Raw genomic sequence first — 21,426 nt, 5'->3', positions numbered from 1 at the left:
CTAATGATGAGACTTGATACTTTTGAAACCCTCGTCGACTGTAGAAGAGACCCATCTAAAACAGCTGTAATGGTTAATGACACCATTGTAGCCAGAACATATCATTAAATCAAATATGATCTGGAAATATCTCCCACAGTCTGCCCATATTCGGGGCCAAGACATGCCCTCGATGCCGAAAGATCATCACAAGAATATTGAAGGCATATAATATGGGGGTCACTAGAAAACGTTTTGACATTGGGTAAACAGGAAAGGTGATTGCAGAAAATAAATCTGGCGCCGCGAAGCCTCATCATTGGTTAGCAAAACTAGATCTTAATTGTATACCACAACGCCGTGAAGCGTCAGGCGCGGATTGGCTGTTTTGGACAAGTCGATTTGTTCGGCTTTCACCTTGGACATCGAGAGACGTGATTTTCGAGCGATGATGGTTCACGATACAAAATTTTTAAATGAGTCGGAATCACTGCTTATGGAAACGTTGCACTATCATATATGCAACATCGTTTTGTTGGTTTGGTATATTTAAGCCGCACCTTCTGAATGACGACGAGCACGCTGGCAGGTCATCAACGGCTTTGACCTCACTGCTCTGAAAAGTCTCGTTAGGGAGGCCCCTCGGTTGAATGGATATTTTAAAGTAAGCAGCTGCGCATGCGTACATCCTCTACTCTGACCCCTGATTCCTGTTGTTGCAATTTTCAGAGTGGTGCACTGTCTCACGTAACAAACATAATTATACTATATTTTTTCGCGCGTTCCGTCTTTTTTTTTTTTTAAATAACTCGTTGTTTAGTATCGGTAGTATGGGTCATAAAAAGCAATAAAAAGCAATACAATAGCACGATGCTATTGTGTTTTGACCTGTGGAAGTACATTGGGCTGCCCTGCATTTGTAATTCGCAACCCCCTCCCCTTTTCCTTCGACGGCGCTTTTTACTCGAAAAGATTCATTACGGTGCTATTCAGGAGGCCCTTCAGATTGGCTATGAATGTGTCTCGACGATCTTTCACTAAAAACTTAATTTGAGTATATAAATTTAATCTCACTAGGTGCCACACCAAGCCCGAAAGCTATCACTGGTGCAGTAGTGCCAAAATATGACTCCCAGGATTTAAAGTTGTGATTTGAAGAGTGTGGCCGACATGGCAATGAGAGACTAAACCCGGATCTACTGGGTATTTATAATTCCAAAACAAAGCGCCAGTCATCCGTTTGGCTATATATATCGAAAGAAGGAAAGATAGTAGGGGTAGGCCTCGGGAAGGCCTACAAGCACAGAGAAGGAAGACTCTCAGTGCCACCGATAAATCTGCTATTGGCGAGATTCCACCCTGGGGAGAATTAACCTCTGAAGCTGAGGGTTTGGAAGTCTAGAAACGAAAACGTTCGCAATATTTTTCTAAACCAGTGGACACATGGCTAAGGCTGCTCTAAAAAATCAAAGCACAGTGACTGTACAACAGTACACTGCAGTTCGCCTGCCAGCAATCCTCGAAGAAATCTAGGAGAAGCGATCAAAAACTGGCCTGAGGGAAATCTTGCTGTATCACGACAGTGCATCACCCCACTCCTACAATCCAGACCTAGCATCATGTGACTCTTGTTCTCAATGGAGAAAGAAAAACTGCGCGGACAGCGATTTCCAGCCCCTGGAGATGGTGTTACGGCATATAAAGAGCATTTTAATGCAATGCGTGATACGTTGCGGCGTCAGTGCTCCCGGAATTGGTTTAGAAAGATGGGACCTTTTATGAAAAATTACGAAAAATGCTTCGCAAGGTTGGATTAGTTGAAGATAAATATTTTCGGTCAGTGCCGAGCGTCTCAAAACTTTTCTAGAGACCCTCCCGAGAACAGCATCACTCTTTGCCTTGATGCTTTCCAGATCAGTGCTATGGCAGAGTTTTTACATCTGGCGTTTTAAATTCTGGTCTGTGGTCTTAAACAGGTCTTGCTTTATTCACCGTGTCTCATTTGCTTTTCTCATTGGCCATAATGAATTGTAGTTTGTTCGTTCTTATGAGGCACTATACTGTAGGCCGGGGAGGGTGTTCTCTGCGTTTCTTGAGATACCCACTCAAATGAGAGGGCGAAGTGAGCCAGAGTGCACTTGCCCGCGTTTGTCCGTGAGTTCTTGCTGCATCAGCCGAGAGCCGTCGTGGGCCAAGCACTCTGTCACGCGCGTCTGCAATCCGGCTGAAAAAAAAAAAAAAAGAACTTAAAGTTTTTTTGAATGTGACTTCTCAACAACATACACACAGCATAAAACAAAATATGCTAATACAGGTTATTTCTGTCCAAGACCTCGTTTTCATGACTTTTGTCTGTCAATTTTTCATGTGATTATTGTAATAGTTATAAATATTTTTAATAACCTGAATAATCAGAATGTGTATTATAATTTATAAGCTTTTCGAAACGCCGCCTGCAATTTCATGCAAATCTGAAACCAAATAAATTAGCTTTAAAACTTTTCTGAAGCCGTTTTACAGTTCCTTTTATCACAGTCTTCTGCACCCTTCCAAATATAACCTGCATGAATGATACGTAAATGATCCAATGTTTCGTCAATTAAGCGCAAATACACTAACTTTATCGTACCGGAACCATTTATTTCCTAATAAAATTGTTCATTAGCTCTCTTATGGGTTCAGTAATGAGGTTATTAAAATTGTTATTTCATCAACTAAGCCAAATTAACGTGATCTATAAAGTCTCATAAGCTAATTATCCAGATATGGGTCAACTTTTAAGGTAGAATTGATGCGGAAAGTGTCACGCTTGTGTGTGGCAAAAATGTGTTGCACGCAAGCCATTGGCTACATAAAGCATAAATAGCACTATTGCGGGCAATGCACAATCATTCAAAACATATAAAATGCATACTAAGTCACAATAGTGTACAGATAAGCACAACTAAGCACGGTTAGTCGCAAACAGCAAAAATTTACTACGGGGCTTAGCGGGAAATGAACCACAGACGACACTGCTCAACAACAAAAACAGTTTTTTTTTTTTTTACATCGGTGGCAGAAGGAGGAGGTGAAAGAGAGCGCAAGCAGCTGGACTGAAGCAGGGAACGCATGAGCTGAAAAGTCAGGCGCCGCGCGGCGGTTTTCATGGCAACTTGCGCGCACGCTGTGACGTGGCGGCTTGGCATAGCTCCAAATCACAGCGTCCTGGGCTGTTGCTATAGCAACAGCCCAGGGCGCCGCGAGACGATTCTCATATATGAGAATCGTCTCGCGGCGCCCGGTTTCGTCGCTCATGTGTTCCCTGCCTAAATTTAACTTGCTAACGACGTTCGCCAGCGGTAGCACGGAACTTTCCGCGGCGAATGATGCTTAGTCCAGCATACTACGCTGGGGACCGTCGATGATGAATCAAATTGAAGATTAATGAACGAAGAGCATGTTGGCGCGGGTGAAGATTGAAAAAAAATAAACAATTAAGTAAGACAATAATTTTTAAATTAGAGATGACTCTGTCGACCTTACTTTACGTTTTATTTTATCGTCGCTTTCCTCCTTCCTCTGTTAGTTACTTTCCCTTTCCTCAATTTTCCCGTATTTAATCGGTTGCTCTCTTTTGGAATTCCTATATGTCCGTTGCTAGTTGAAAGATGTGGTTGTGTTGCCTTCGTCTTACTTTTTTATTTTTCAATCTTGAACCAAACTGAATTCAGCATACTTGGTCAATAGGTAGGGTTTCGTGTTTTCGAATAAATTCAAAAAACTAAAAAAAAAAAAACAAACAAACAAAAAAAAACACCCGTCTATAAAATTCTTGTTGATTTAGATTCATCTGATAAACTCAAAATTTCAATGTAGCATTGAAACAAAACTGAAAGACGCTTACAAATCTCTCTAACCCGAAATTAGAGTGCAGCTTTTGAGGAGGACGAGGTGAGGGTACGCCCCTCTTCGTCTTCCTCCCCCTCCTTCTCTTTCCTCCTCCTTCGTGCCTTTCCCTCCTCCTTCTCTGTACCTTCGCATCCTCCTCCTGCGTACCCTCCCCTCCTCCTCCTTCATATTTTCCCCTCCTCCCACAGTTCCCCGCTAAATTTAGCTGAAAAATTGACTCCACGTGAACTTAAAGGGATTCAATTCCCCGGTAAATTTAGGGGAAATTGAATTTCCAATTCAATTCAGTCCCCGCTCAATTTAGCGGGGAATTGATCTTTTCCCGCTAAATTTAGCGGTTTGAGAACACAAGTTTTCCCGCTAAACTTAAAGCGGTTATGTCGACGCCTCGAAACCGACGCCTCGAAACCCTGGATACAAGCGTCTAAGAGCTGCGTCTAACAAAAAAAAAAAAAAAAAAAGAAATGTATATTACAATTAAGTTTTGTCAGCTCACGGGGTCAATGGTCCTGAGAAACTTCCACACCAGTTTTCTTTCAGATCTTTGAACCATTGAGAGAAGGGATCTTCCCGCTTATCTCACCAAGGTTTATTAAAAAAAAAAACAAGTCATTGTACTTTCGGGTCACGACAAAAGCCACTGTTCCGGTTTCCATTTTGAGCCACACAATCCCTTCTTACAGGGGAAAAAAAGGTTGTGTTTTTGCAACAGCTATGAACCATATACATTTTCTAAAAGGGGAAAGAGGGCGTGGGCAGTTGAAACCTTTATATTACAGCCTTTACCACCCCACCCCGCGCTCGTGTTTGTTTCTCTCTCTTGTGTCCGTCTTTTTTTGCGCAAAACCATGAATCCAAACGTTCACCAACTCGCCCAACCACAAACTGGGGTAGCTTGGTGGATACGATGGGATCAATAAAAGTTTCCCAGCGACTACCACCAGGAGTTTATTGATTTTAAGCTATCGACGTTTATCGAAGCAACACTCGTTTGCAACTATTGTCGTGGGACAAATTAATATTACCAGTGGCGATTGCGTCAACGCTGAATCTAGCTGAACAAAATTCAATTGATACAAGAGCCTTCCTTTGAATCTAGCAGACGTTGTACCAAGATATTATATATTTTCTTTTTGAAAAATAGAAAGCACTAATATTTAGCTTCAAATTTGGAGATTTGGGAATCGAACAAAAATTAACTCCAATAGATACTGAATTTTTCTCAAAAACTTAAATCCGAGAAACACCCTCAAAATTTGAAGAAAAAAAAAATTCAATCCGAAAACATGAAATCCTATATGCGACAGTCGAGGCCAAATCTTAAATAATCCAGCATGCTTGGATGGAACAGCGCGGATGAACAGTCACACTTACAGGCACACAAGAAGGACGAGGGACTGGGGGAGGGGTGGGGAAGCAAACACTCAAGGGGGTCAGGAACTTGAGGGCGACATCGGATAACGTGCAAATTTAGGCTTGCACAGTGCCAGAAGTTAGGGGACAGGGCATCACATGGAGAGAGCCGTGGTAGCCGCGAACCAGGAAATTTGGCGACTCGAGAGGGAGATGGATTTCAAGGTAATAGATACAAATTGGGAGGTGCACAGCAACAGAGAGCAGGCGTTGGAAGGGAGCGGCATCCATTTCAGCCCCTACATAGGGCATGGGGAGGGCCGTGGGGTGGCGAATCCCTGGGACGGCGGTGGCTTTCTTGGGAGACCCCAAAGCTCTGAAGGGGAGGAGCTAGGTCACGAGCGAGGCGAAAGGCCCTTAGCCAAGGGGATACAGGGTAGTCACGTCGGTGGGACACCACATAGTAGTAAGGTAGATGAGAGCAGTGATGTAATATTGGGGAAGGGAGTCTGGGAAAAAGCCTCGCAGGAATAGTAAAAAGAGCCCACTTAACATAGTTGTGATTATGGTGCAATTAATACAAAGGTGCAGGCAAGCTGGACAAGAATGACGAAAATAATCCCTGGAGCAGGGGAACAGAGGGATAAAGGACAAACACAATCATTCAAACACAGGTTAGACTGGTGCGCTACCGAAAAGCTTCGCCTGATCCTGGCATCAAACCAGGGACCTTTTCATTTCCAGTAAAGCGCTCTACCAACTGAGCTAATCAGGAGTTGGACGTCAGTAGAGCAAACGGGTTTTATCAGCTGCCGCCAGTCTAAGACCAACAAGGTTGTACGGCCTGCGTTTTAATGTTATAATTATAATGCAATTAATAAAAGGTTTCAAGCGAGCTGGACAAGAATGACGAAAATAGTTCGTGGAGAAGGGGAACAAGGGGGACAAAGGACAAACACGAATCTTCAAACACAGCTAGGTGACTCGTGCGTGACCGAAAAAATCTGCCTGGTCCTGGTATCGAACCAGGGACCTCTCCATTTCCAGTGAAGCGCTGTACCAACTGAACTAACTAGGAGCTAGACGTCAGTGGATTATTTTTGTCATTCTTGTCCAGTCGCTTGTACCTTTGCATTAATTGCTTTAGAGTTTGTGGGGAATCTTGTGGTCTCCTTTACCCCGATGGCTGCGATAACGGCCGCGGGTCGTAACGCTTGGCCTCCTTTGCCGTGAGCTCCGACTTGTTCGTGCAGCGGAGGGTCCCCTGTCTTGGAGGGCCCTCCCCACACTCTCTCTCGGGAGGACCTCTTTCCGTTCCGCCGCTCGGATGCGGAGACAGGCAAGGAGGTTTCGCCTCTTGTTTTCCCGCTTTCGGGAAACGGACTTGTCTGGTGACCGTGGAAGAGGTAGGATGTCGATTGGCGACTTCTTCGATGCTTCCCCGATCTTGGCTCTCCGGAACCCCGCGTCTGGCAGGTAAGGACCGTTTCGTACTTTGTGGGGGCCGGGGGGGGGGGGGGGGTTTGGATGGGGGCATTGTAGTTCTTTTAGAAAAGTGTTTTAATAAATGCTCTTGGACTCTGTCCTTTCTCTGGTACGTGTGCCTTCTCTTCCGCTATATTCGAGAGAGTGAGACAAGGTAGTCGATCATTGGCGCCGACGGACGTAATTTATCAAACCGACCCGTTGTAATGTAGCCCTAAAGGTCGTCAACATTGACACGGAAATGTTGGGACCGCGCTACTAGGTTTGACATCTCCTTTGAGATCGCCGCCGCTGTTGAGATAACCCTTTGGTCACTCTATCGTTACCTATGTTGGTAGCGAAATTCCACAAGTCATAACCTTAAAATGCAAGTTATTCATCCTTCCACCACTTCCATAACCTTAAAATGCAGGCCAAACTTTCCAACACCTCCATTATGCAAATTTTTCTAGTTGAACCGTGTCTGGGCGAGGAAAGGGTACCCGCCTACTACCATAGCTTGATAAAATATGTCCCTTATTATCATGGCTGCTAGTCTGCAGACTTTGCATCAGCAGACCTTAACCTATGACCACATTCTCCTGTGCCAAAGGATGCAAGTTGTAAAGTTTGCAGATTGAAAGTGTTAGTTTAGTTAATTTTAATAAATTATAGATATTTTCTATACTATATTTCACTAAACACAATGTATTTGTCTTCAGAGCAGTGAGTAAACCTCGTCTTATTAATAAGATGGGGGATCTAACTATCGTGGCATAAGGCAATGTTGGCTTCAGCAGCTGCAGCCTTCTGCATCTTGAAGTATATACTATATCCTTACCCTTGGAGATAGCATCTCCACGCTCGTGGAGTGGTTTTAATTCTTCAACTCCAACGAGCATTCGGACCACGTCTTCCACGATCAGCCCCAGTACCCGACGGTAGCCACAGTTCATAAGGCCTATCGAGGTCTGGGACCAAAGCAACCTGAGTTCTACTCAAGTGTTTCTAAAACTTTGTTTATTACTTAGCGAACGGTGTCAGCAACCTCTAACGATATTTCGCACTTCATATCACAAGACTATCATTGCCATCTTTGCTATCAGTTTGAAAAACTAGTTATTGCTGGAATAGAGTACATTTCTGCTGCGTTTCTTGAAAATGTCAATGCTGTTTACATTTTTGGCGTCTTATCTAGCATATTTCTTGGTTAGTACAAATAACAAAGTATGTTCATGTCATGGCTGAGAAGCCAAAGCAAATGAGAACGAGAGAAACAAATCTAATCAAGCTTTTTTTATGTAACAGATGGTACAATTATGTGCAATGTGGTGTAAAAACCAACTGGTCACTGAATTAATGTCATAAACAAAATCAGAGTGAACTATGTGGTACAAATTCGAAGTCAAAGTCTGAAACCGCTTGCTTCGGCATGCTGTAGGTGTGCCGAGTGGTTTTGGCTAGAATTTCTAGAATAGATGGGTAAAGTGCTCGGTAAGCTCAAGTCTCGCTTATTGACACACTTGAAAGTGCTTGCATGGGCTATAACTACCAAACAAAGCTGGACTTCATGAGGTCTTAGCAGCTCCTCATAATGCTGTGGAAGCGTAGGCTAATGTCTCTGCTCGAATGCTTTGGCAATAGCAATAGCTGTACTTTTGCGTGTCTAGGGAAAACTGCAAAGTTGAGGGGCTCGCCTTTCTTATGACCACCTTGAAGATCCTTTTTTAGTCATTCGTCAGAATATGGATTTTTAGGACACCCCTGACCCGACGTCATAACAGGTATTTGTGAAGGCACTTCGAAGAAAAACCTGATGCAGTCGAGCCAGGTTACAAATTCTAACGAGGACTTTGTTCTTGTTCTGCTATGTGCAAGTAGTATCGTCATTCGGCATGTGGATGGTAGGGCAGTTTTGGCAATTATAAGTTCAGGCTCTTGAACAGAACCTGATGCTAAGGGTTTGCTGTAGTCAGCCCAGTAGACTTTGTTCGGAAATAACTTGAAGGATGATGGCAATAACCCGTCACTGCCACCATGCGAAGGCGTTTTACAGGGTTTCGCATCGCAAGTTAGTGAATAAATTAAAGCAAATATTTGGCAATGATCGCCTACTGAGGTGCATAGACTCGTACTTTACGAATTGTAAACAAATTTTGTGTGTAGGCAATTCCGAATCAATATAGTTACCTGTTCTTTCTGGAGTGCCCCAGGGCTCGGTACTTGGACCGTCGCTCTTTTTGGTTTTTATCAATGACCTGCGGGTTGATAAGCCCTCAATACAGTGCCGCTTTTTGCTGATGATTGTATATTATTTCCTTAGGTATCTTGTGTATCTGACCAAAAATGTATAGAGGAGAGTACTCAGTGCCACTGACCCAAGTGACGCCACTCTTTCCTACACAGCGGTTGCCCACGAATGATGGCTTGATTGGAACATACTCGACACAAATGTGGTATATTTACATTTATTCACATGTCAAGCAGTAGTAGCTTAGGGCTGGTCCGATGACGGTCGGTTTCTAAGTGCGCGAGAGCCCGGGCGCACTCATGCACACGACATGTGTCCGTCTTCAAATCGCCCTTTTTTATTAAGGATACCACAACTCCAAGTTACTTTCCTTTCTAACTCTAGCGGAAACATATACATCACGTGACCTATACACCAACTCAGTTTCATCGCTATATTTGGCGGGAAATGGGCGACACGCTGACCTATCGACCGTTTCACTGAAAGAGGTCGAGGGAGGATAGAGAGAGGGCTACCGGCTCGGCTTTCCTCTCGCTGAACTGCGAGAAAAGAGAAGAATCCTCGGATGTGCACCTTGGATACATGCGATGCCCGACGGCCGCTTGCTTTGTCGCAGTTTCCTCTCCGTTTTTGCTTCCCTGAATTTCATACACCCTTCGGGGTATGGCGGTTTCAAAATGATACCACTAAAAGAAAAACGTGGTCTAACCGCCGAATTCAGAAACCTCCCTCAAACTACACTCAAACTGAAGGGTCCCTTCACTTCCTCGAGGAAGGCGCGAGGGCCGGCGCTGGCCAATCGCGACGGCGGATCCGTCCTCGCGATTGGCCTTGGCCGGTCCTCGCGCCTTCCTCGAGGAAGTGGAGGGGCCCTTCAGTTTGAGTGTAGTTTGAGTGAGGTTTCGGAATTCGGCGGTAAGAGTGCAAGGGACGATGGTATCAATCTGAAACCACTGCGCTTCGCAGATTGACAGCGCCCTCTCTTGGTTGAAAATAAATAAATTTCAGGTATTTTGCAAATGGTGCACTCTAGTTCGGTGTAAGTATGCTGTTGTTAGGGGGGGGGGGGGGGGGGGGGGAGTGGTCTAGCGCACACCAGCTCGGACCATGTGGAGCGAAAGCTCGCGCTGCAGAACTTAGGATTCTGGGTTCAATCCGCACCCCTGCCCGTTTCGATCTGGATGAGCATCGTATCAGCGTGCGGTCGTGTATCAGTACTGCGTGGTGTACGTTAAAGACCCCAGGCTAGCGGTTGTACTGCACTGGCTAAATTGCTCATCTACAGCTGGGAGACTCGTCGCCGGGTGATGAAATAAAATAAAATGAAATGAAATGAGAGCCACATACATTCCACATACAATCCCAGATTGACAAAGCGCAATCCAGCAGGGCGTGACACACCGCTAATACTGGTTTTCTTTTAAGGTGAGCTTTAGCAGGACGTGACACACCGCAAATACTGTTTTTGTCTTGTGGTGAGCCTGATGGATGGCACGCGAACGCATGTCTCTTCATTTCCTTCGATCGCCATGGTCTCCAGCATCTCTCGTGCGTACTGGTTTTCGTTCGTTGCGGTTGGATTGCGGTTTGTCAATCTGGGATTGTATCGGGAATGTATGTGGCTATCATTTCATTTCATTTCATTTTTGGATTATATGGCGCTCTCAAGATGAGCAGGAAAGAAGAATCAAATAATTAAGATTCAAAAAGAGGAAGAAGCGTTAAATCTATAGTTGGTAGTCCAGCAGTATCTCTATTTCTGTCTCTTTCTTCTGCCTTTGTTTTCCGCGTTTCTTTTTTTTTTTTTTTTTTGTCTCCCAAGTTCAAGCTGACCCTATCATATTAATGCACCAACCAGCTCAACCCAAGCCCGTAACTCTTTTTCTTTTTTAGATTTTTACCACCATGGTCAAATTTTTATTTATTTAATTATTTATTTATCCAATACCGGCAGCACCTTTCGTATTGAATGGGTTAAAACAGCGCAAAAAAGACGAAGGACCAGTAAAAGGAAACACACAGACACAGCGCTGACTTACAACTTAAATATTTACTGCTGCGCCGTTCAGCAAGTAAACTTGAAAAGTTTACTTGCTGTTGCAGCATCTTTCGGCATTACAGCGGGGGGGAGGGGGCGTTACATAGGCCAAACATTACTTGAATACACACAAGCAGGCTTCTTGTGAAGTACAGTTGGGTTAAATGACGGCAAGAGTACTTATATACATGGAAGGAAATCACAACTTTTCAACACACAGCATCACTCTATATCACCAAATAACGGCAGGGTAGTCTATGTACATCGGAGCGGATCTCGAATCCGCGACCCATATGATATAACTTTTATTTTTGCAACTTGACTGATTCCAGGGCAGAGTAAAAGGCATCGTTTGACAAAATTGATACTAGGGCAGAAGGTAACCGGTTTCTTTGGCAAATTGTTTTCGGGAAGAAAGCACTACTAAAAACTGCAGTCCTACATCTGTACTCACGAACCTTATGAACGTGATCCACTCGAGCGGATTGATAATGTGGTGAAATAAGGTAGGTGTCACGTGGGATTCCGGTTTGGGAATGATATATAATGTGAAATAACTTCAAGCGAAGCTTTGCTCTACGGTATTCGAGTGTGTCCAATTGTAGAGTTTGTTTTGAACGTGACACACTAAAATCTCTATATTTCACCGACCGTCCCAATTCATAGCGGGCCGCAAAGTTTTGCACCCTTTCTAGTTTATCTTATCATATTTGTTTTATATAACAACTCCTGGGTGACTTGAGGAAAGTTACGCGTATTTCTGCGAAGAAAACCCAACGGTTTTGAAGCCTTTGCCACAGGATAATCGACATGTCGACTGCAATGTAATGAATATGTAAAGAAAACGCCTAAATACAACTCAGATACCACTTCTAAATTAATATTGTTTGTTTCATAACAAAATTCGCTCACTGCTTTTCTTTCGAAAAATGTCATCCACACGGTTTTATCCAAATTAAGATTTATCCGCCATTTTTCACTCCAAGTTTGTATTGCATTAAAGTCTTCTTGAAGGATAAGAATATCGAATTTACAATTAACTTTTCTGTATAATACGCAATCGTCTGCAAACATTCAGATACGTGATGTAACGGGCTCCGAGATATTAACCATGTTGAATATACCTGACACTGGGGTAGAAAAGAACGTAAAAGTCTAAGAAATAGAAAGGGACAGGACGACGTCTCAAACTCAGCTACCAGGTTTATTTAGTCCTCCTCCTTATATAGCCCACAAACAGCCCACCACCAACCACAAAGCGGCAACTCTAACCAGTTCAAACGGTACTTTGGCGCTACTTTCGAAAATTAGAGGGTTTGGCGCTTGGACTGTTTAGAGGTTGTCCCTTTGTGTTGGTAGTGACTGTCTGGAGAGGGGTTTGAACTGGTTAGAGTTGCCCCTTTGTGTTGGTGGTGGGCTGTTTGTGGGCTATATAAGGAGGGGGACTAAATAAACCTGGTAGCTGAGTTTGAAACGTCGTCCTGTCCCTTTCTGTTTCTTCGACTTTTACGTTCTTTTCTACCCCAGTCTCAGGTATATTCAACATGGTTAACATCCACCAGCTCGCCTGCACCCTTACTATTTTATCTCCGAGATATCATTGATATAAAGTAAGAGGAGTAAAAGTCTCAAAACCGACCTTTGCGGAACCCCGGATGTTACATCAGAAATACTCGATTTCGTGCTATCTACTACCACGCACTGATATCTTGAGCGTAGGTATTCAGAAACCCAGGAGATAACACGAGGGTGGATATTATAACGCCACAATGTTTCCACTAATAATGCGTGAGGTACCACATCAAAGCTTTTTTGAAACCCAAGAAGATACAGACGTTTGTTGAACGGCTATCCAGCGCTCCAGCTATATCGTGAGAACATTCCGTTAATTTCGTGACGCAGGACAACCCCTTTCGAAAGCCATGCTGCTTCAGATTAAACAAAGAATGAATGTGCATGTGTTTGAAAAAAAAGTGTACAGGACGTGTAGAAGAATTTTACAGCAAACGGAAGTTATTGAAATGGGATAGTAATTTGAGACACTGTTGCGAAGCCCCGATTTGTAGACTGGGACTACTGACGCTATCTTCCAATTATCAGGAAGCGAGCAATAATTCAGTGACATCGTAAAAAGTAATTTTGAATATGGGGACATTGATCGTGCGCAGGATTTCAGTAAAGCAGTCGATATACAGTCATAGCCAGCAGCCTTTGAAGCGCTTCAGCCCTTCAATGAAACTTCTATCTCGTGAGCATCAGAGAAGGTATCTTCCATGGGGCGATATATTCGCCGGAGCAAGGCCGTCTGCAGTGTTGTTATTTATGACAGGCAAGGAAACACAGAACTAAAGTAAGTGTTAAAACATTCAGCTTTGTCACCAGCATCAGTAACCATATCGTCACATTTCTTCAAAAAAGGGAGAGAGAAATACGTTATCTTTTTTAGTCCCCTTCATCTATTTCCGAAGTTCTTTAGGATTTCCTTTAACTTTAGTTTGGAATGACTAAAAAAGATTGATTTTGGTTGTTATATTTTTGTTTTTAAATTACTGGTTATCGTTTTTAGTTTGATGATATATTCAAGGGACGGATTGTTCTTATAGGCCTGATAAATTCTTTATTTTCTATGGGTCAAGTTCCGTATCTCTTTTGTAAACCAAGGTTTGCTATTATTGCGCCTCTTAGTTAAAATCCAAGAGGGAACAAAGCGGTGTTGCAATTTCAAAGCTTTCGTCTTAAATAGTGTCCATAATTCACTAGAAATCTTGATTCAGCATGCGTTTTGAAAATAACAAAATAAGCGTCTGTACTTCTTTTCAGCTTCGGTCCGAGCGCGGCTGATGTTATGAGCCGAAGGACCAATCAAACAGCGAAAGAGGCACAACGTCATGGCGTGCTTTCTGCAGTTGATAGGACAAGCCGGTATTTGCCGCTTCTCTGTGCGTGCTCCTCTGCCGGTTAGTTCTATAAAACGCAGAGAGCACGTCATGACGCTGCGCTTTTGACGCTGTATGATTGGCCTTCGGCTCATAACGTAGGCCGTGCTCGGACCTAAGCTGAAATGAAGTATAGTTCAGCATTTATCGTGGTGATATTAGCTTTACTGTAATTAAATATACGTCGACTGCTGTCACTATACATTTTTACGCGATCCAATTTCATTTCACAAAGGGCACAAAGGACAGTGTTGTGATCGCTGATTCCCGGAATTACTAAAGCAGCCCGCACAAAATCCGGTTCATTTGTGAGGAAAAGGTCTATTATGTGGGTCCCCTCGAGTGGGCTTTAGCACTGCTTGATTCAACGCAAACAGGGTGACAAAATTGTACATTACTGCAGTGAGCCCACGAGTTGCTCTAGAGTGTGTGCTTGGTTAAGGCCAGTTAAAATCAGGCAAATTAAAATCGCCACCTATAGCAATGTTATCAGATTTAATCGTTTCAGCCGCAGTTGTGAACTCGGCCAGTACATCGACTGAACTTGCTAAAAGCCGGTAAAAAGAACAAACTGACAAATTTTTACCATTTCGAACTCTTAACGGACACTATACAGCTTTGCACGATCCTAGTTCAACCTCAATTTTACTCTAAGAAATCTTCTGGCCCACTAAAATAAACACACGGCCACCATGACTATTTCTGTCTTTTCTGTAGCATGTAAAATTATCAGGAATTACCTCGTGGTCTATTACGTCATTAATTAGCCCAGATTCTGGGCATACAAGAACCGGCGGTTGAACTGTATCCACGAGAGAAGAAAAATCCTCAACTTTATTTTTGATGCTACGACAGTTAATAACAATGGATGCGATTGTAGTGAACAAGCCATCATACAGTACCTGAATTATCTCATCATCATAAATGTATTTGGTATCATTCAGAGAAAGAACGTCATGCCTAAGGTTAACCCGCGTAGCGTTATCCTTACGACTCTTCGCAAACTACCATAGATTTCTCTTCGGAGAAATCTTCCGATACACTGATGCCAGAACCTTTCAATTTCTTTGCGTTTCCCAGGATTGACTGTTTTTTCTTAAACGACGAAAAGTTCGCAATCAAAGGTCGGGTTTTGTCTGGACTAAATTTCCCAATCCTATAAGCTCTTTCAATGGTTGTAGGCTTAATATCGAGCTTTGTTTCACCATAGTCTTTTAACTAGTTCATCCGACACCGCCCACGATTCATCTGCTTTCTCATCGTAAATACCATAAACCACAAGATTACATCTACTACGATTTTCAAGATTATCAACCTTTGACACAAGGGACTGCATTGCACGCTGTCAGCTGTCGCAGCTACTCCTACACTCTGTCACGGCCGCCTCCAACTTCGTAGGTGTTGCAACCCGAGTTTCTAAGGATAAAGAACGTGTTTTTAAATCTTCAAGGGTGGCCCCTTGCGCCGCTAGTTTTGTTTCGATGTCATTTAATTGGGCATCAATCTCCAGTTGCCCGTCCAAACTCATCTGCAGAGTCGGCTCGTTATCAGGACCTGGGTTTAATTCAACGTCGCCGCACAGTAGACGCATGTTATTAAATGTTATTATAAAATGAACACCTGCTTCAAAGGTTTAATTAAGGTTGCTGGATTTCATCACAACCCCCACCCGGTCATCAGGGTACCATTGCTCGTTTGTAGGTTGCACGAAAGAACCAACGAGAGCGTAAGATAATATCGGGGAACTTCTGTACTGCGCATGGAATCCGCCAAGGCGAGTGCGGCTGCAATGTTCGCAAGTTTCATCACTTCCCACATGACCAGAAGCTTCGACGGCAGTGAGTTGCTTCAAACAACAGAAAGGACTTTATCCCTTTGCCGAATTCTCGAGTGTGCTCGCAACACTTCGTGACTAGAACACGCTCCGAGTTCGATGCTGTACCGTCATTAAACATGGGTTACGATAGTAAGGTAAGTAGAACTTACCTTACTCAAGATAAGCTGTCTCAGTTTGCAAAGTTACTCTGGGTATTCTTTGCAGGTGGCGCTCGTGCCACAACGTTTGTAAAAAACAAACTACGTGCCGCCGCTAAGGATGAGCATGATTAGCGATTCATAAAGGCTGTTTAGTCGCCGAAGGCTCGTTCCCATTACCGGGCGTAGGGCTCCTTATTGCTTTCCTTCAATGGCGATCTCTTGCACAATAGCAGATAACTGTGTCAACCGTCACAACGCGACTATATGCTTGTTATTTTGCAGATGAGTGCGCAACTTGGGTGGTAATAAGCATCAAGTTCGAATTCCGCGAAGTGCTGAACTGCTGATTGACCCACGCTTGCAATGGGCCTATTTCCACGTTGCTGTATTCAGTTATCGACAAAAGACGCACCCGTCGACTTGGAATCTGGAATTAAAATTGTTTTCGCGTATAAACATCGGTGCATAGCAGGCCGAAGCTGTCAACGATCATTTCCGCGATGCTTTTAATTTTCGCTTGTTCGTTTTCTTGTTGTGATGGACACGGAACGACAAAAACTCCCTCTGGATGCTGCACCTACAACCACAAGAAACCACAACAAAACTGCAAATGTATTCCCTGTTAACGCAGTCTTGAGTACTCAGTTCCAGTTTTGATCACTGGCGCGCTTGCTACCGCCGCGTTCGCTGCCGCTGTTGCACGCATCGTTGCACCGCCTGAAGCCACATTGGTCATATTACCGAGCACGAAACAGGCACAGGGTGTTTAAAAACGTGAGCCCATCCGACAACAGACAAGCCCCATTCTGCGGCAAATATTACTAGCGTTTTATCGCACTCAATATATTAGCGGCGCCCAATGGAGTATACTTCAACTCAATTCAGCATGGCTGTTGTGCCTAACGCCCAAGAGATTGCGCTACGGCATTGGGGGCGTGGAGCCAAAACACCGATGGTAGTGCCGCTCACGCAGTTTCTTTTGTTCATGCAACTTATTTCTAGCGCTGCACCTCGACAACAACACATCGGCAATGACTCCCGCTGATTCTTCGCAGTGTCACAACTGAGTGACGTGGCCCCCGGCAACAAAGAACGGTTTCCGATGTGCGCCGCGGCTGATTTCGGTTGATTCCCGGTGACAGCCTCGATGCTACTGGCGTAGCATCGAGATCATCTGCGGCCTGCAAAAGGCGGCAACAGTCACTGTTCCGCTGGGGCATGGAGCCAGTACAACGATGGTAATGCCTCTGACACAGTTTTGTTTTTTTTTTTTGCTCACACAGGTTGGTGAATCGTTGTCTCGCAAAAAGTTTAATTTATCTGTTTTACCGGCTCCGCCCCAAGTGTTGTACAACTATGTTAAGTCACACTCGACTGAGAAGTCCCGTACACGTAGTCGCTTTTTCTTGTTGCGGAGGCTTGCGTTTAATTTCATTCTAGTTTTATTGTGCGGAGATGTTGAATTAAACCCAGGTCCCTCTCTGCAGAATATTTTGGAGGAGGAAAATAAATTTAAGGCTCAACTAAATAGAATCTAAATGAATCAAATTGCACAGATCGGCACTCTAGACGACCTAAAACACGACTTTCATCCTTAGAGACTCAGGTGGGAACTCCTGACAAATTTAAAGGCAATCGTGACAGACTGCAAAGCGAGCTGCATAAACCAAAAGAATGTTGATAACCCTTGATAATCGCAGAGGGCGGTGTAATCTTTTATATTACGGTGTAAAGGACTTAAATACTCGCGAGTCATGGTCGGTCTCAGAATCACTTGCTCAGGACCTGTGAGAAACGAGGCTTGACGTAACACCTACAACAATTTAGAGAGCTTATAGGATAGGAAAATTCCGGCCAGAAAGAAATCGACCTAATCGAACAGACCGTCTTAGGGAACGCCAACAAGTTGAAAGGGTCGGGTACCAGTATATATAGAGATTTCTCAGAAGTGATTCGCTACAAAAGACGGTGTTTGTGGGATTTTGTTAAAAGTTGTAGAAATGACGATACGCGGGTTAACCTGAGGAATGACGCTCTTTAGTTTGATGGCGTGAAGTATACTTATGATGACGACATCACCCAGGTAGTGCAATTCAAGTGACTATGCCATGATTTGCCCACCACCATCACCCTTCTTGTAATTAATTGTCGTAGCACTAAAATATTATTTTTTTTCTAGCCTCATTATTACGGTTAAACCATGGGTTGTTATCGGCACAGAATCATGGCTAGCTGAAGGGGTTGCATATCGTGAAAACTTTGCTGATCGCTTTAGATGCTACGGGAAAAATAGAAATAGTCATAGGGGAACTGTGTTTATACTCCTAGACCAGCGCATTTCTTCGAAAAAAGTTGAAGTGTATGAGGGTTTGTGCAAAGCGGTATGGTGCCAGTTGAAACTTCAGAATGCTAAAACCCTGTATGTTCTTTTTACCGCCCGCCCGCAAGTTATGTTGATGCATTATAAAAAATTACAGTGCTGGCTGAAACAAATGAATGGTATAAATAGGATAGCAGTGTTATTAGAGCGCTTAAATGTTTCAAAGGCTGCTAGCCCTGGTTGCTGCCGACACCGACAGCATTGCGAAAATCTTGTGCTCGTTCAGTCTTCTTATATTTGAAAATTATTTTTGAAAATTCCCTGAATGATTGCTCTCTACCAGATAGTTGTAAGGTAGCCTCTGTCGTACTATTCCATAAATCCGGGCCTCGTAACAACGTCTTAAATTACCGTTGTAGTTCATTGACTTTCGTTTCTCGTGAAATTCTAGAACATATATCTCGTACACGTCTATTGTTAGGGGGGAGGGGAATTTACAGATTTTTGACGGACTCTTTCGTACTGTGAGAACGGTTGCATTTGCCTCGACGAAATATTTTTAGGGTTAACTCACGCGCTTCTGAAGCGTATGAGATAATAAAAATCATAACATGGATGTTGGGATTGTTAGTGGCCCCTTAAGATTGTGCTAGAGGTAATAGAATGGAAGTAGCTTGTCCATAAAATGTCATGCGTGATAGATTTAATTGCGAGGAAATTCTTCAGATCACAAGGAGAGAGCGAAGTCAGTTCAAAGCCGTGCTTCTAATCGACGCAAGGTTGTAAGGCGACGCGGTTAGTCGTAGCTCATAATGGGCAGACGGAGCGAACAAAAACAATATCTCTTTTGAATTAGCAATGATATGTTCACAGAAATAGACGTTCTAACATCTCCTTTACTTCGTCACGCTCTGCGACCGTTTTGGTTTTACGCTTTCGTAGAACGTTCCTCGGATCCTTCAGTAGAGCGGCTACGGTTTACACAATGTATTCAGGGACATCTTCTGTTCAACGGTGACCCATAAGGAAACGTACCTTGCAGCAGGTCATGCTGCTGAAGGTAAAGATAGCCTTCAGCAGCCAATAATTATTTCGCATTATGAGAGATGGCCGACAATTAGTTCTTATTAGTGGAGGTGCAATCAAGAGAATCGTAATCGAGAAATATCCGTTGTATAAATGCGAACAGTGGCCTCAATCAGGGCAACGGGCTGCTACTTACTGCCAGCACGATATAAGTGGTGCACCAGTACGTAGTAGTACGTACAAAAGGGAGAATGTGGTTTCCAGCTGGAGGTACCGCTTTCCGAAGCACCGGGCATCCGCAATGCTTTCAGCAGCACCGTTTATGTAATACATTGACAAAATGCACGAGGCTGCCATCACTCGCCTGCTTCGTCATGTAACAATAGAGCCTCGCATATATGCATACAGTACTCGCTACGCCCTTCAACGTAAGAGTCCCAGTGCGCCCTCATTTAGTAGCGTTCAGCCGCTGAGTGCAATACGGGAAAAACGAACCTTTGTGCCGTATCTTGATGAGCATGGTCATGGGGTCACCAACGTTGATGTGGCCCGAAACCGGCTTGAGGAACGGCATATTGCCCTGCAGGATGTCCATCCAGCTGTCCACGTCCGACAGCTCAGCCCAGGATGGCTTCGGCTGTGAGGAGATTAGAGAATATCACCCTTCCATAAGCCAACTATCGCGTCGAGCTAATCTACTACAAGTATTAGTGCATGAGACTGTAAAGGTGGTCATTAGTTTATGATATGCTTTATTTTCTTTATAATTTTTTGTTTACGGCCTCCCACGTTAATGGCTAGGGTTTCCGTTATCGAAAGTCGAGTGCTCTGCCAGTCGACTATGGTTGTTATGGAAAGCCTTTCGCGAATGGGGGAAAAAACTGCAAACCTATGCAGATATGTTTCTTGGTTCTCTCGGTTTAATAAACCCTTTTCACAAGTACATCAATCAACACTGGCGGTCGCCATTGCTTAGACACGAAGCATGTGATTGGATCCGAGTGCTCGCCGAACGCTGACATCGCGCTCGTAACCAATACATGCTCAGTGTGTGTAAGCAAGCTATAACGGACAGGCGTTGGCGTGGACTTTTGAAAAGGGTCTTTGAGTGAAACCGAAAGTCCCACGGCTTATGGAACACCTTTGCTCAATCCGTCCTGCGCTGGCCTCCGCTAGGTGATGTAAAAAATCCATCCCTACGGCCTTGCAATATGGGAGGTGTCGAGGAAATTCTCCTGAACATAGTTACTGTTGCGCACAAAAGTTCAGGGACAGAGAACAGGAACACGCAGACGACAGACAAGCGACCGTGTTCCTCGTCTCTGTCCCTGTCTGCGTGTTCTACGTCTACATTGTGTACGTCTATGTCGTCTCTACGTCGTCTACGTGTTCCCCATCTCGTTCCCTGTCCTTTTGTGCGCAACTGTATACTATGTTCAATTTATACCAACTCGCACAACTGTCTACATTACCACATTCGAGAGTCTCCTGTTTTCGGATGGAAAACATTTTCGGGAGAGGCAGAAAAAAGCGAGCGAGGCGTTGCGTCGTGACAGGTTATTATTTATTTATGTAGGCACCAACAGACGCCATGAGGCATTACCAAACATGTGCGCGTTACGTACATGTTTGGTAATGCCTCATGGTAAATAGAACTAAGTAGCAGTAACTCTTTGCTATAGCAAAGAGTTACTGCTACTTAGTTCTATTTTCCGGCAACGAGAAACGTATTTAGTTTGTTTTTCTTTAGAAAGGAAATGAGTAACGTACTTAGTTACTTGTAAGGCCAACTAACGAATAACGGTATTTCCTTACTTTTGAGGAGTTACGTGTAAAGCACCCTTTAAACAGCCTCATTTTAATTCTCACCTGGGTATGCGTCTATTGCGACAAAGGCAGATGGGCAACCCGAAAAACAACTAAACAATATCACACTATAGAAACCTTTTTTTCTGAACACATCAGAGAAAAATTTTCTCTGATATGTTCAGAGAAGGCAAGTCTGCTGCCGTTTGAAGGATTTTGTCTCAGCGTCAATAGTTACTCCAGCTGGTCACATCTTTCTCTTGAAAACAAATAAATTATAGTTCTGTCAACAATAGAAAGGATAAACCAAGTTTGTAAGGGTTGACTTCACCACGCTTTCAACCAAAACTAGTGTATCATCGGTGGCCGGGTGCTGACGTGTTGA

Source organism: Ixodes scapularis, unplaced genomic scaffold (assembly GCF_016920785.2).
Source record: "Ixodes scapularis isolate PalLabHiFi unplaced genomic scaffold, ASM1692078v2 PGA_scaffold0__279_contigs__length_252992795, whole genome shotgun sequence".
NCBI classification, from domain to species: domain Eukaryota; kingdom Metazoa; phylum Arthropoda; class Arachnida; order Ixodida; family Ixodidae; genus Ixodes; species Ixodes scapularis.
The sequence above is the reverse complement of the archived record's forward strand: the minus strand, read 5'-3'. Positions refer to the sequence as shown.